At 51.6% G+C, this 15,507-nt stretch overlaps 1 protein-coding gene across 1 annotated transcript in view; it reads right to left on the minus strand.

The window, feature by feature from the left end:
* STARD8 (StAR related lipid transfer domain containing 8) overlaps nucleotides 1-1,340 on the minus strand; it is a 136,100-nt gene extending 134,760 nt beyond the window's left edge. Inside the window, exon 1 of the mRNA XM_054996013.1 lies at nucleotides 1,126-1,340. The gene's annotated coding sequence lies outside the window, so the exon portion shown is untranslated. The remainder of the gene's footprint in view (nucleotides 1-1,125) is intronic.
* Nucleotides 1,341-15,507: the final 14,167 nt, after the last annotated feature.

A 15,507-nucleotide genomic window follows, 5' to 3' on the forward strand; every position in this document is an offset into this window, starting at 1 on the left:
CACTTCGAGGGGCATTCGCGGGCTTCCCGTTCTCCGCCAACGCCGCCCCCCCTCCCGTCCCAATTCAAGCCATTATTATTCTCATAGAGCCGCTGATGAAGCAGAACCCACAGTACAGGAACAGGCAGCATTCACGAATCACAACCCAACTTGAACACGTGTCCAATACAAAACAGCACAGCCCCCCCCCCGCCCCCCCAAGTAGGAGCTCTCCCAACGCCTCGGAGCAGCGGCAGTTCCCACAAGGGCGGCGGGGGGGGCTTTCGTCCAGACAGCGGCGCCCTCCTGCAGCAGCCGACCAGGCCCTCCCGAAGCCCGCTGCTCTGCCGCCGCCAGCTGCAAAGGCGGTCCTCGGGCACCGCTGGGCGCGCTGGAGGCCGGCGAGGCGCCACGCACCGCCCCTCTCTTGCCAGGGAGGGCAGGCTGGGGAAACGGGCTCCCCCCACCAATCGGGACCCTCGCCCAGTAGGCAAGGCCGGCCCCGGCCCTGGGCAGGGAAGCAGCAGCAGGCGCCTGCGGCTCCGGGGGTGCAACAGCAACAAATAAGTCATTTCTGCAGCAGGCCCGCCTGAAGCTCGCTCCACCCTCTGCCCTTTGCCAACCCAGCAGCAGCCAAGAGAAGCTGAAGCCCGGCAGGCGCTCTTGGGGTCGGGCCCTTTCTCTGCGTTCCCCCCACCTGGCCAGACCCGCAGCAGAGGGCCGCTTTCACACCAACACGTCCCAGGAGGCGATGAGGCAGGTGCCCAAGGGGGGCATCTTGCCTCCCCCCACGTACAAAGCTGCCCTTCTAGCTTGCTACGGCCGCTCTCGCTGGCAGGGGCTCCCCTGCAACTTCAGGCAGAAGAGCCTTCCCATGCAGGGCAGGCGTTGTGCCCGGGAAGCAGGCCCCCAAGATGCCCATGGGTTCAAACAAACCGGCATTTGGGCACTGGGAGGGTTCCCCGTCCTTACTGCTGACACTCCTTTGCTACCAGTCCTATTTCAAGAAATGCATTTATTCTCAGAATGCATACCTCCCCCCCGCCCCCGGTTCTCCAGCGTTCCAGTTAACAGAATGCAAGCAAGCGACCAACCAAAGCAAACCAAACATTCAAACCCTTTCTACTAAAATGCCAGCGAACTCACCCAGGCTCCCCTTCCTAAGTCCAAAGGTTCCGCCCCAAGAGAACAACAAGCAAATCCAGTCCCACATCCAGAAGCGCAGCTCCCGCCTGCTGGCACAACCCCCCAAGACCAAATGCCTGCAGGAAGAGCCGCTGGCAGAGTAGGGCAGTTGCCAGCGAGGCTGTCTCCTCTGCGTCCCGCCGCCAAGGAGATGGCCCTCTCGCCACACAGTTCCCCAGGCGCTCCCCTTACAGAGGGCACCGCACTTAATGACGCTCTTCAAATACGCGCGTCCCAGACTGTGAGGGGGTTTCTCGCCCAGAAAGAACTCCGTAGCCAGTGCAGCGGTGGAGCCGGGCCTGTGTGTGCCCAGCGTTCAGTCGCCACCGAGTGGTGGGTTTGGTTCGCTACAGCGGCTGAAGTCCATCCCACCTTCACGCGCAGTCCCGCATCACCCAGTCTGGGGCAAAACGGCCACGTCTGTGGAGCCAAGCAAGAGCGCACTCTCAGATCACGTGGGAATGAGGGACCGCTCTCCTGGAGACCGCGCAGCCAACGCGGGTCAAACCAGAGCAGGCCCCTTCCGCCCCGCCAGCCCGCAGAGGTGCCCAATGGCCCCTCCTGCTTCCCGGGCAGGCGGCAGGCGCCGTAGTAGTAATAAGAATGCCTCGTTCCCAAATTCTAGATGAGCTCCTTGAAATCCTGAATGGGGGAAACAGACGCGCCTGGGCAGGAGCCTACCCAGGTTGCCTACTCTCGTGGCAACCCGCGAGAAGGCCCGGGGCTTCCCAAGGGACCTGCAGCCCAAAGCTGAAGGGTCCTGCCCGGCCCACGCCCTGCAACTGGCCCCCGGGGTCCCTGGAAGGGTCTCCCCAGTGGGCCGAAGAGGCATTTCGGGTCAGGAAAATGGCACCGCAGGGAGACCTCCAGCCCCCTCTCCCGTCCGCCTGGGTCCTGATCCAAACGGGGCACCACGTGAGCAAAAGCCACCGTTCCTAACGCGGAGCCGGCAGCCGCACGTGCTCCCGAGTCCCCCGCGAGGGCAGGCAGCCGCCCGTCACGCGGGGCAGCCTCTCGTCGAAGGCGCTGGCGGCGCCACGGGCCGGGCCCTACTCTCTGCTGGGAGCCCGCACCAGATCTGCGGCCTGCACAACGCCCGAGCGGGGCCGAGGGGGCGCCGCGGCCCTTCCCGGGGCCAGCAGTGCCAGGCCCTCCCCCGGTGCCGGCCCAGAGCCGGGAGCCCCCTCCGCGCAAACACGCGGGTTCCCACGTGGCTCCGCGGTGTCCGTCGGGCTGCCCGCAAAAGCCCTCTTAGCCGGGCTGGGTGACAAGGCGGGGAGCAGGCACGCGTCGGCGGTGGCGGTTCGTTCGCGGGTCGATGCAGGAGGCAAGAGAAGCCAGGCCTGCTCCGGAGGCCGAACCTCCGCCGCGCCGGCTCAGCAGCCCCGGCAGCTCCCGCCGCCGGCATTCCGCCCCGTCGGTCCGTCGCGGGGCAGGGCAGGCGCTCCCTGGGAGGAGAGGAGGGCCGCCGGCCGGGCAGGGCTGCTGGGGCGCAGAGCCTCGCCCGGAGGCGTCCGCCAGGCCCAGCGGAGTGGCCAGTTCGGGTGGCCAACAAGGGCCGGGAGATTCCCGGGGAATGCGCCTGGGGATGGGAGGGGCCTCACTGCCCCCCTCCAAAGCAGCCGTTTTCTCCAGGGGAACGCACCTCTGCGGTTGTAACTCCGGGAGATGTCCAGGACCCAGCTGGAGGTTGGCAAGCCCGGGAATAGCCAACGGCGGGGAGGGCTTTTTAAAACCCAGATTCTTTACAAAAGACACCCCAAGGTGCTCAAGGGTTAGCTGCCAGAAACACCAGCCCTGCAAGCTGGCCAAGCCTCTCCTTTCCACAGAACTTGGAGTGGCACAGATGCCCGCCCAGTCCTCCCCCTAGCCAGGGTCACACGCGGGGGTGGGGGTGGGGCGCTGAACTGCTGTGCTGACTCTGGGAAAGCCTTCCTATCAAACTGTCAGACATTGTGCAATGAGAACACACACACTGTGTATTGTCCTTTGTGCTGTTCTCCCAACCACACACACAACTACTAATTCACCAAAGACGCTGTGCATAGGATTCCTCGGTGTTGAGAGCTGCTACGCCACAGTGGTTCAGCGGCTGGGTGGCAGATCAGGGCTCTGCTGGTTGGACTCCTGCTCCTAACACGAGCTCAGCAGGTGGCCTTGGGTCAGCCACTCCTCTCAGCCCAGCTCCAGAGCTGCATTGTGGGGATAATAATGACACTGACTTTGTCTACTGCTCTGATCAGGCACTAATCTGTCTAGAAGAGCAGTATATAAGCTCGGTGGTTATTATTATCCAAGCAAAACTATCCATACTTATGCATTCCCTGAGTGGGCCAGGCACACTTCTGAACCCTGCAGAGGAAAATTCACATAAAATTTTGCCCAGCATTTAATGCACTGCAATGTGTGCCATGTTTTTGTCCTGGATATTTTAACACCACTTTTAATTTTATAATGTTTTTAATGTTATTTTGTTCATCACTGCTTGGGCCATTTTTGCTATATTGTAACAGACTTTGGCCACATACAGTAAATTTTGCGTACCTACCAAGGGGAAGGAACTCACCAGCCTCCTCCTTTCAAGTGCAGCCTCCAGAACAATCCTCACAGAACAAGAGGTGATGTGCGCTTCCTCCAGCCAGATCGTCTGATACCAAAAGCAAACAGAAGGGCTCCCCTGGATAATACTGTGAAAGTAAGAAGGCGGCCGCCTACCAGAGGGTAACAACTTCCAATAAATCAACCACAATTCAAAAATGTCAATCTGAAAAATGTAAAGTGCTGAAAGTGCTCAAATATGCTCACAATAAGTACAATAGATATAGAAAATACAATTCATATGCACACAATGTATAGCAAAAGAACTTTTTGGGAAGAGTTCAGGAGAAGAGACTGTCTATAACACACACCATTTGGTTATTGAAATTGCTTGGCAACATGATGCTCTGATGGTCTTGATAATGTTGAGCCTTTGAAAAAGTTGATATTACAAAATGGGATTAATTATGCTGGCAAACACCCGTTAGGCTCCATCTCTCTCTTTTTTTTTTTTTTTTTATAAATTTTTTTATTTTTCATAACTACAAAACACTACACCAGACTATCACAAGGAAAGGGAAGAGGGAAGGGACAAAGGGGAGTAGAAAAAGAAAAAGGGGGGGGAATGAACTACAAACACTAAACACTACACTTCAATGTTTCCCTTCATACTGTCATAATACAAAAATAGCTCCATAGAATAATGATGGAGTGGTTAATCATACAGAGAATAAATATTTCAAATTCTGATTAAACTTTCCTCCCCCTTCTGGGTCCCGGACGCAATTCTCTCTGTGCAACTGCTGTTGCAATGCTCTCCTCTTCCCCCCCCCTCCGGCTCCTCCTTTTCTTCGTTCTTGGTGCAGCAGAATTCTGGGTTTTTATTCTCAAAATCCTTTAGTTGATCTTCTGATAACATCTTATAGGCCTGATCTTTATATCTGAACCATATTCCTTCCGGGAATAACCATTTGTACTTTATTCCATGGTCCCTCAGAAGAGCTGCAAACTTTTTATATTTAAAACGCCGTTTCCGGACTAGAAATGGAACGTCCTTCAAAATCTTGACTTTCAAACCCATAAAGTCCAAATCCGCATTGTATGAGTTATATAGGATGGTGTCCCGAATCTTTTTAGTTGAAAAGTCAATAATGATCTCACGAGGCAACTGTCGCTTTGTTGCATATTTTGAAGAAGCCCGACGGACCTCCAAAATGGCGCTTTTAACCTCTTCTTTAGTCGTCCTCGCGGGTGTCGCCAGTAGTTCCGAGACCAAATCCCACAGATCCTCATTTTCCTCCTCTTTCACGTTTTGGAGACGCAAAATTGTCTGCGTTCGTTCCACTTGTAGCCCGATCAGTTGGTTCTCCACCAACTTCAACTCCTTTTTTGTAGCCTTCACAAGTGACGCACTTTCCAGAGCAGACTTTTCTGCCCCCCCCCCGCTGCTGCCTTAATGGTTTTCACCTCGCTTTCAATTAAGCCCACCCTTTGATCAGTTTCGTTCAGCTTGTCAACAAAGGGTTTTATAGCTTCCACCACCGCCCTGTGCACCAATTCTTCGAGCGACTCCCCTTTCTGCAAGGTGGCCGAGATTGACTTACCGAGAGCGGGACTTTGCTTCTTTGCTGCCATTTTGGGGGGGGGGGGCGCCAACAAAATTCTGGAACTCCACGAAGGGGAAGAGCGAGTCTTCTTCAGATCAACCTCTCCTTCACAAACGCTTGTAGAACAGAAGGGATTCGCTTGTTTACAGGCTTCCGCCTGTTTCTTTTACTTGCCGTTTCTCGTTGCCCGGCGGCACTCGAGGCGCCGCGCACATCTGCCGGCCTCCATAGGGACAAACGGGCAATTCCCTCCCCGCATTGATTTCGGGGAGTTCTTCCCGCCGCGTCCCGGACCCTGGCTCCCTCCCTGGGAGTCCTGGGGGCTAATCCTTGCAGATCAGCCGCCCGGTCAGGGTGCCCGGTCGTTTCCTCCCGGACCAGCCGAGAGGAGCGTCCGGCATGGCTGAGAAAACGAAACCGACCATCCCGTTAGGCTCCATCTCGACAGTCTCTTCTTCAAGACTCTGTACAAGTTACTCCTTTGGAAGAAGCCAGACATCACATCTTTTTCTCAGAGGACCTATAAAGAAGGAACATTCGTAACATATTCATGGACTTGAAAATCTATTACTTACCAGCAAAATTTATTTCTAGTGATTGAATATTTATGTATAGAAATTAGTATTTATTGCACTAAGCCTTTTAGGCTCATAGTATTGTATATGGTGTGTTGATTAGAAATTGGTGTATAGTGTTGAGCTACCTCTTGAACTCTTCCCAGAAAGTTCTTTTGCTATACATTGTGTACATATGAATTGTTTTTGCTATATTTATTGTACTTATTGTGAGCATATTTGAGCACTTTCAGCACTTAAAATTTTTCAGATTGACATTTTTGAATTGTGGTTGATTTTTTGGAAGTTATTACCCTCTGGTAGGTGGTTGCCTTCTTACTTTCACAGATCATCTGATACATCATGCGCTCTCCTCACATCTCTTCTGCTGCCATTGTGCCATGTAGCTCTGAAAAGCAGACACTGAGGCACAAGCATAAAACACACTTCATATTTAACAATCAGCTTAACTGTATTCATTTTATTAAAGTATATTTATGTCATTTATATTCTGCCTTTCTCACTGAGACTCAAGGCGGATTACATAGTGTGAGATTAGTACTGTCAGTAGCAAGGACAAGGGCAGGCGTTTCCATACAGTGTCAAGGACATTTCCATAAACAATAGAGACAGGATTTGATTCTGATTTTAACTAATTTTTAAACACACATCCCTACCCCTTAGTAAAACTGATTATCTTTGCTTTTTATCAGTTCACATTTTGAATGCCAAAATTGTACTGTCTTTTCTAGGAACTAAAGGAATGAGGAAAAGAGCAGAGGTGGTGATCTTATGGGACCTGTAGCAGCCTGACGTATCCTGCCACGAGAAGGTGACACCGAGGCTGGGCCAGGGAGATGTGCCCAGTGGCCCTCCTTTCTCCTATACAGCATGGTAAGGGGGAGGTAAGGAGGCCCTTCTCACGGTGTTGGTTTCTTGGCTGTTATTTAGCACTGGGGCAAGATGAGCATTTCCCAGTTCAGTTGCCAGCACTAGTGGGCAATTGTGCTTCTGGCTCAAATGGCTGAGGACTGAGATCCAGGGAGCAGGAGCAACTCCAGGCTGTGCACTGAGGTGCTCTGTGGACAGGTGCTGCTCTTACACCTCCCCTTCGGCTGGCCTTTGCCACCGCCCAACACACACACCCCACCACGTTCTCTGCTCAAGTTTCTGGCCCCATCCACCACCGAGGGCAGAGTGAGCGAGATCTCTTCACAGTTCCCATGGAAGGAGGTCGCTACAGGCAGCTGAGACCAGCACGGACCCCTCAAGGCCTTCGGCCCACCGGGGCGGCCCCAGCTGCATCGACTGTCCTGCAACAAAGGCCTCTCCTCACAGAAGTAACGCCTGCTGTTCTTAAGTCAGAGGGATTCATTGTGAACCAGTGCCCCCCTCCCCCAATACAGCTCAGAGGCTTCAAATGTGTCTCTTCCCTTTCAAAATTGCCCCAGGCTGAGGGAGTTCCCTCTCCTCCAAGGATGAAACGTGTTAGCAAACTGGGCCTCCCCTCCTCCAAGCCAGAAAAAAGAACCATTTTGGAAACCAAGCCTACCACTGAAGGCAAAATCTCCTGCTCTGCTCTTGCCCTGCACTGAGTTTTGCTTACCCCGGACCACCCCTTTCGTGAGCAGAAAAGACCCCCTGCTGACCTGCAAGACCTGCTTCCCCCCTGGATTTGTTCTGTCCCTATAAGCCCATTCTCCCTCCCTGCCTCCCCTTGGATGTGCGTTTGCAACACCTGCATCTTAAAATGGGCCGGCTAGAATTTGCTTCTGCTCTTGTATGCCTGATATTATTGCGCTACTTTTGTTTCTGGCTTCACTGCCTCTGGATTCTCGCTGTTCCTCTCGGCACGTGTAGAAGAGCTGCACCTTGTCACCAGCGAAGCCCTTTGGGGCTGTGTGTGTCACTGGCCAGGGGAGGGACGGCACCTTTGCTGCACGGCAGCTCCCTCCATACAGGGAGAGGCACCAGAAGGAAGGCTCTCCTCCAGCTACGGTAGTGTGAATTAGGGCCGCATTAGAAAGCAAGGCATAGCCACAGATGAACATGTAGATGCTTGTCTCCCTGACCACACACCGTAACGGTGGGGGTGATTTCTAAGTAACTCCCAACTCATCTTCCTTATAATAATTCTTCATTCGTAGCCCCGGTGACTCTCTGCAGCCCTGCGTCTTGTTTGGGCTAGACCGTTACCAAAGGTGACCCCTGAGAAAGATGCACAGAACAGCACAGACCACAGCTGTGTCTGATGCAGCTCCACAGAGATGCCCCTGAGAACTGACAGAAGAATCCAACTTCTTGTGCCCAGCAAGTGGACCTACCTTTGAAGTGGAAGGGCCCATCATGACCAAGAGGAGCCAGTAGACCCCCGTCTGTCTGTTCAGTTGTGCCAATCTTCTTAAAGCAGCACATTTGGGACAGACTTGACACCTCAGAGGGCAGCGAGTATGCCCACGAAGCGCAGATTTGTGGGAGGGACATCAAAGGACACACAACTGCCACCAGGCGTGTGAAGCAGCTTCAGGGTAGTGGTGGCTATCACCTGGATGATAATGAATTGCACCAATAAATGATGAACTAGGCGGGGGGGAAGTACTTCCTGTGAGAGATTTAGGATAAAAAGAAGTTTCACTGAAGCCTGCCTACCTGCTTGCTTGTGGTGTTCGGATAGAAACACTTCTTGTTTGTTCTGACGGATGGTTGTTCGTGCTAGTTTTATTGCAAAGGTACTGGCTATTTGGTTTAACTGAATGCCTTTCAAGGCATCAAAACAGTGGTCAATAAATACAATTAAGCAGCACCGCAACATTTAAAGAAAACAGAAAAAGTGAGTAAGCAAGACAGAAAAAGGACACACAATACAAAGAGAGGGTCACTAATAGCACAAGAGAACCACCAACAACAAAGCCCTGGGAAGAGTTTTTGTTTGGTGTTCAAGGGACACAGGGAGACTATGAGGCGCCTTGCTGGGCCAGAGCAGTGGTCCACCTGCTTCAGCATCCTGGTTCTCACAGCAGGCAAAGCGGTTGCCCTGGAGTCAACAGGCGAGTGCAGAGGCCAAGGCCTTCCCTGATGTTGGCCCATAATGCTCAGTTTCAGAGCTTGACTGCTTCTGAACGGGGAGGTTCGTCTTCGGTCTTCAATCCAGTCCCACGTTGGGGGACTGCACAGCCGCAGGCCAGCCACCGGAAAGATTTTACTAAGCTCTTAGACAGTAGAGGGCGCTCTTGCACCGCAACACACATGCACGCCATTTCCCACCACGTGCCGTGTTGCTGGGCGGAGCAATCCCTCTTCCCTCAGTTCCTTTCTTGCTGCCGCTGTGAAAGGTTCTTCTTCATTGCTCTCCTTACTTCAACTAGTACTTATCGTCGCTATGGCTCAGAAAGCCCTCTTCAAAAAGTGTTCTCAGCGTGAGACGAAAATGACCCACTCTGATGGCTACGAGCTGTGCCTACTTTGTTTAGGCGAGGGGCATAATGTAGATGCTTGCCAGATTTGTAAGAGCTTTACTCCTAAGGCCAGAAGCGATCGAGCCGCATGCTTGAAAGCAACTTTCTGGGAACAAGCCCTTACAAGCTCCGCTAAGCCAGCTGCTAGATCGTCCTCCAAGCAGGAGCCTAAACCGCACCCCGATAAGACCCCCTCCGCCCCGAGGGTGAGTACACCGGAACCGACTCGAAACCTGATACCGGTTCCTTTGGACACCCCTGCGGATGCCACGGTTCCGCCCACACTCTCGAAATCGGGGTCGGATTCTAAGAAGCACAGGTCCCCCAACCATTCAGGACATTTGGTGCCACTCTTCCAGTAAAGGAGAGATAGGCGAACCTTCGATTGAAAAGTCCAAGACTAAGCACTCCAAACGATCCAAACGAGATGACAGGCTGCGGGAGCATTTAACTCCATCCCCACCAGCTACTCCACTATTACAGCAGGAGTGGGAGGACTGTAGCCCCTCGGGTGAATTCCAGCATTTACCTCCGGAAATGGTGCAAGATCCATTCCCCGCCACAGCAGTTCCTGCCAACACACCTCGATCGGATCCGAGGGAGACCCAGCTGACAGGCATGTTTGTCCTGGTTCCGAGCACATCAACGGCATGGCCGGTTCCTGTTACTCCATCTCCAGCTCCGAGTTGGCAAGATTTCCTCGCATGGCTGCAATCTGTGTTTCTGCCGGTCCTGAGGCAACCAACTCAGCTCTCAGTGGGACGGACAACTTCTCATCAGCCGTCAGTTCCGTACCAAACCTCCACTGCTCCTTCCGTTTCGTCTCACCACATAGACGCACCACCTTCGGAATTGGATGGAGAAGAGGACATCCGCTCCCGTTCGGACATAATCTCTGATTTCGTACCAGATCCTTTGCCGGACAAGGCTATGGGGGACTCCCCCCTCCCTTCTGAGGACTCTCGTTTGTTTGCTGAACACATGTTGAGAATGGCTCGGGCTCTAGATTTGGACATCGCTTCTGACACTCCCAAGCCCAAGAGTAAGATCCTCCAGGCGCTGCATAACAGCTCTCCGGCTTTCCTGTCATGGACAGCCTTTCCTGTCATGGAGGACCTTCTGGACATCGCACGCAATATCTGGGAAAAACCTGCCTCATCACCTGCAACTTCGAGAAAGATTGAAAACAATTACAAGCTCCAGCAAATGGACTGTGGTTTTTTCTTCACTCACCTACGTCCCTCTTGTCTGGTGACAGAGGAAATACAGTCCAGGCATCGTTATGGCTCTCATTCCTCTCCAGTCGATAAAGAAGGCTATAAGCTGGATGCTCTAGGTAGAAAGATCTACTCTTCTGCTGCCTTGGAATTTAGAATTGCTAGTTACCAGGCCATAATGGGTTCATATAGTCTATTCTTTTGGGAACGCTTGTCCACTTACACCCAGGACCTCCCCGAAGAGAAAAGAACTCTCATCAGGGCCCTTTTGACAGAGGCGACCAGACTGGCCAAGCAACAAATGTCTGCTGGTGAGCACTCACTCGGCTGATTGCTCAGCTAGAGCTATGGCGTCTGCAATAGTGCTCAGACGCACTACGGCATTACCTCAGGAAAAGAGGAACAAAATAGAGGACTTCCCCTTTGAGGGTGGATCTTTATTCTCGGAACGGATGGACGAGTCGTTGCAACAAATGAAGAAAAATCAGCAAACTGCTCGTTCATTGGGAGTGCTTGCACCTCAACATCAGCAACAATACTCCCAGATATACCGTTATCAGAATCGATCATCCTTTACCCACCGTCAGAGGTATTACCAGCCTTACCAACAACGGTCCTACTCCAATTACCCCCGTGGGGGCACTAAGAGATCCTCTCAATCCAGTTCTCATCAGCAGAGTTCTCAATCTCCCAAGCCATCACAGGGACAGAAACAACTTTTCTGACTGACTGCCCCTGTTCAGGTGGAACCCCAGTTCGGGGACAGGCTGTCCCATTTTTATCAAGCTTGGGCTGCAATTTGTTCGGACACTTGGGTTACCCGTGTTATTCAACAAGGTTATCGTTGAAGGTTTACCCAGTTACCCCAGTTCTCTCTCCCTACCAATGTTTCAACATGTTCCGCAGAGATTCTCACCCGAGTCATTGAAGAACTGCTCTCTAAGGGAGCGATACAACGGGTGTCTGCTGGGAATTCTTTGTCTGGAGTTTATTCAAGATACTTTATTGTGGAGAAAAAGGATGGTGGCCTTCGCCCCATATTGGATTTGCGCAATCTTAGTATGTTCATTAAAGCTGAGAAGTTCAGAATGTTGACTCTTGTTGGTGTTTTGCAATACCTAGATCCTGGCAGCTGGTTCGCTGTCCTAGATTTGAAGGATGCTTATTTCCACACAGCAATTCACCCTGACCACAGGAAATATCTCAGGTTCTCCTTTAAGGGAGAGGTTTTTCAGTACACTGTTCTCCCCTTTGGCTTATGCTCTGCACCCTGCACTTTTACGAAGCCGTAGTGGTAGCTCACCTAAGGACTCACGGCTGTAGCGTCCACACATATTTGGATAACTGCCTTGTGGCACAGTCTCGAGAGGTCCTTCAAAACCACATTACACTTCAAACAATATCCTCCTTAGGCCTCATAATCAATTGGAATAAATCCTCTCTTACTCCCATACAGGTGATCCACTTCATTGGAATCACATTGGATGCGGTCCAGGGCAAAGCCTTCTTACCCGTCTAGGGTTAGGTTGATACAAACCCTGTGACCCCCTTCGCTCGCCTCTTTATGAGGCCCCTGCAAAACTGGTTCCTCAGGGTTTTTGACCCGAGCAAGGACCCACAATACGTTTCCTATTCCAAGGTACATTATTAGGTCCCTCACGTGGTGGCAGTCTGAGACGAATCTCCTCCAGGGGGTACAATTTGGGCTGCAGATACGAGACATTACTATGACCACTGATGCCTCTCTTTCAGGTTGGGGAGCACATTGTGGTGATCTCTCCACACGAGGAGAATGGTCCTCTGTGGAGAGAAGTATGCATATTAATGTATTAGAGCTAAGAGCGATTCGTTATTCCCTTGTCTCTTTCGCAGATCTCCTCCGAGACAAGACTGTCCAGGTTCAAATGGACAACACTACCACTCTCTATTATCTGAACAGACAAGGAGGAACGGCTTCTTTTGACACACTGCTCAGAGGCATCGTTACTGTGGCACTGGGCTATAGATCACATCTCACCACAAGCAATCCACATAGAGGGAGTCAGGAACAACAGGACAGATTACCTAAGCAGGATATTCCAGCCTCATCATGAATGGGCAATCAATCCTACCTACCTCCACATTATTTTCCAACGTTGGGGGACACCGAGCGTACATCTCTTTGCAACCGCAGGCAATGTGAAGGCCAGAGCCTTCTGTTCCCTAGTGGGATCGGACCCTCTGTCGCTGGGGGATGTGTGCCAGATCCCTTGGGACAGGGGGCTGTTTTATGCCTTCCCACCGGTTTTGTTGATCTCCGGGGTGTTGGGAAGGATCAAGCAATTCAGAACCCACTGTATTCTCATCGCCCCATTCTGGCCACGCAGGGATTGGTTCCCGACCCTGTGGGAAATGTCAAGGGGCAGGCATACGTGCCTCCCGGATGTGTCGGACCTCCTCCACAGAGGATCAGTCCTTCACCACAATGCAGCCTCCCTAAGACTTACAGCATGGCTCCTGTTCTCCCAAGTTGCCCCTTCTCTCAAGAAGTAAGGGATATTGAATGCCTGCAAACAGTCCACTCGGTTGGCCTACTCTCATAAATGGTCTAGATTTTCTGCATGGATAGCAGGCAAAGGGTGCTCCCCATTTTCGTGTCCGATTCCATTGGTGTTTATTTGGTATTCCTCCTAAAGATGGGCCTGTCAGCCTCGTCCATTAAGGTTCACCTTGCTGCCATCTCTGTGTTTCATGAACCTGTGGATGGTAGGACCCTTTTTTCTCACCAGGCCTCCAAACAATTTTTGAAGGGAGTTAAGAATACCTTCCCTCCAAGGACTCTCCCTGTGCCTCAGTGGAGTCTTTTTCTTACATTAAGCCGACTTATGTTGCCTCCCTTCGAGCCCCTGGCTACTTGCGATCTTAATTTCCTTCCTTGGAAGGTAGCCCTTTTGGTTGCTGTTACTTCCCTGAGAAGGGTGGAGGAACTCACGGCACTTCGGGTAGACCCTCCCTTCCTGCAGTTTTTTGAGAAGGTTCTCCTTTACCCTAGTATTGAATTTCTCTCCAAAGTGGTCTCCAGATTCCACTTACAACAGGAAGTCACTCTCCGTGTCCTGTTTCCGAAACCAACCTGCAAATCAGAATGTACACTACACAAGTTAGATGTCAAAAGAGTTTTATTATATTATTTGGACAGAACAAAATCCTTCAGGAAAACTAAAGCTTTATTTATGTTCGATGTATTGTCGAAGGCTTTCACGGCCGGAGAACGATGGTTGTTGTGGGTTTTCCGGGCTGTATTGCCGTGGTCTTGGCATTGTAGTTCCTGACGTTTCGCCAGCAGCTGTGGCTGAGAGATCTCTGTCTTTTGGTGCTACACCTCTGAAGATGCCAGCCACAGCTGCTGGCGAAACGTCAGGAACTACAATGCCAAGACCACGGCAATACAGCCCGGAAAACCCACAACAACCATTTATTTATGTTATTCAGACCCTCGTAAAGGGCAGAGGGTTGCCAACCAGTCCCTTTCCAGATGGATTGTGGCAGCCATCAGACATTATTATGTTTCGGCTAAGGTCCCATGCCCGATGTCCATTAGGGCTCACTCTCCCAGGGCACAGTCTTCCTCTGCAGCCTTCATCAGGGGGACTCCCCTTCGAGACATCTGCCAAGCAGCAACTTGGTCTTCCACAGACACATTCATACGCCACTACTCGATGGACGTGAATGCCAGGAGAGATGCAGCTGTGGGGACGGCTGTCCTGCATTCATTGTTCTCCTAAGGGACTCACACCCTCCTCCATTGGTGAGTAGCTTGTTATACTCCCAATGTGGGACTGCACTGAAGACTGAAGACGAAAACAGTGTTTCACTTGCCTGTAACTGTTGTCTGTCTGGGTCTTCATGCAGGCACACATTCCCTCCCTCCTACCCCACTGAGAGTCTTGGTGCATGGCTAACTTGCGGCAGCTTTGGAGAAACTGAGGGAAGAGGGATTGCTCTGCCCAGCAACACGGCACGCGGTGGGAAATGGTATGCATGTGTGTTACGGTGTGAAAGCACCCTCTACTGTCTAAGAGCTTCGTAAAGTCTTTCCGGTGGCTGGCCTGCGGCTGCACAGTCCCCCAATGTGTGCCTGCATGAAGACCCAGACGGACAACAGTTACAGGCAAGTGAAACACTGTTTTTCCTCCAGTCCTCATGGCTAGCAGCCACTGACATCCGCCTCCTCCATGAATTTAATCTCTTTTAAGGTCATCTGATCGATAAGCACATTTATTGCTGACTTTCATGCCGTAAACTGTCTCAGAAGCCCCCGTCTTCCAGCACAAGGTTATGCATCTTTTAATTAAAACATGACCAAATTCTCTGTACTTCCTGCTTCCAGCTGCGTCGCGTTTCAGACAAACATGTTCTCTTTCACTGCTCAATCTCATTTTTCTGATAACCAGACATGAACAGTAAGACCTGAGGTGCGACTTTAAAGACCAGCCTCTTTACCCAATACTCAGCTGCAATTCTCAACTCATAATGCTGAAGAATGGCACAAGACAATACACTGCAATTTATGGCTAACTTTCTGTCAAGAAAAGTAATCATAACAACATTTGATTTATATATGGCCCTCCAGGACAACTTAACACCCACTCAGAGCGGTTTACAAAGTGTGCTATTATTATCCTCATGGCACTCACCCTGTGAGGTGGGAGGGGCTGAGAGAGCTCAGAGAGAGCTGTGACTGACCCAAGGTTACCCAGCTGGCTTTAAGTGGAGGAGTGGGGAATCCGGCCTGATTCTCCAGACTAGAGACCTGCTGCTCTTAACCACTACACTAAGCTGGGTATAAACCAGTAGGAGTAATTTACTTCTCTCGATAAACTGAATGCCTGAAATAATTACTTCTATATTAAAAAGAATTCTATTCAGGTTCCCTCCTATCACCATTAAAATAACAAATTAAAACATAAGCTTGAAAGCAATACAAATAAAA

The sequence above is a fragment of the Eublepharis macularius genome, chromosome 13, assembly GCF_028583425.1.
Source record: "Eublepharis macularius isolate TG4126 chromosome 13, MPM_Emac_v1.0, whole genome shotgun sequence".
Taxonomy (NCBI): Eukaryota; Metazoa; Chordata; class Lepidosauria; order Squamata; family Eublepharidae; genus Eublepharis; species Eublepharis macularius.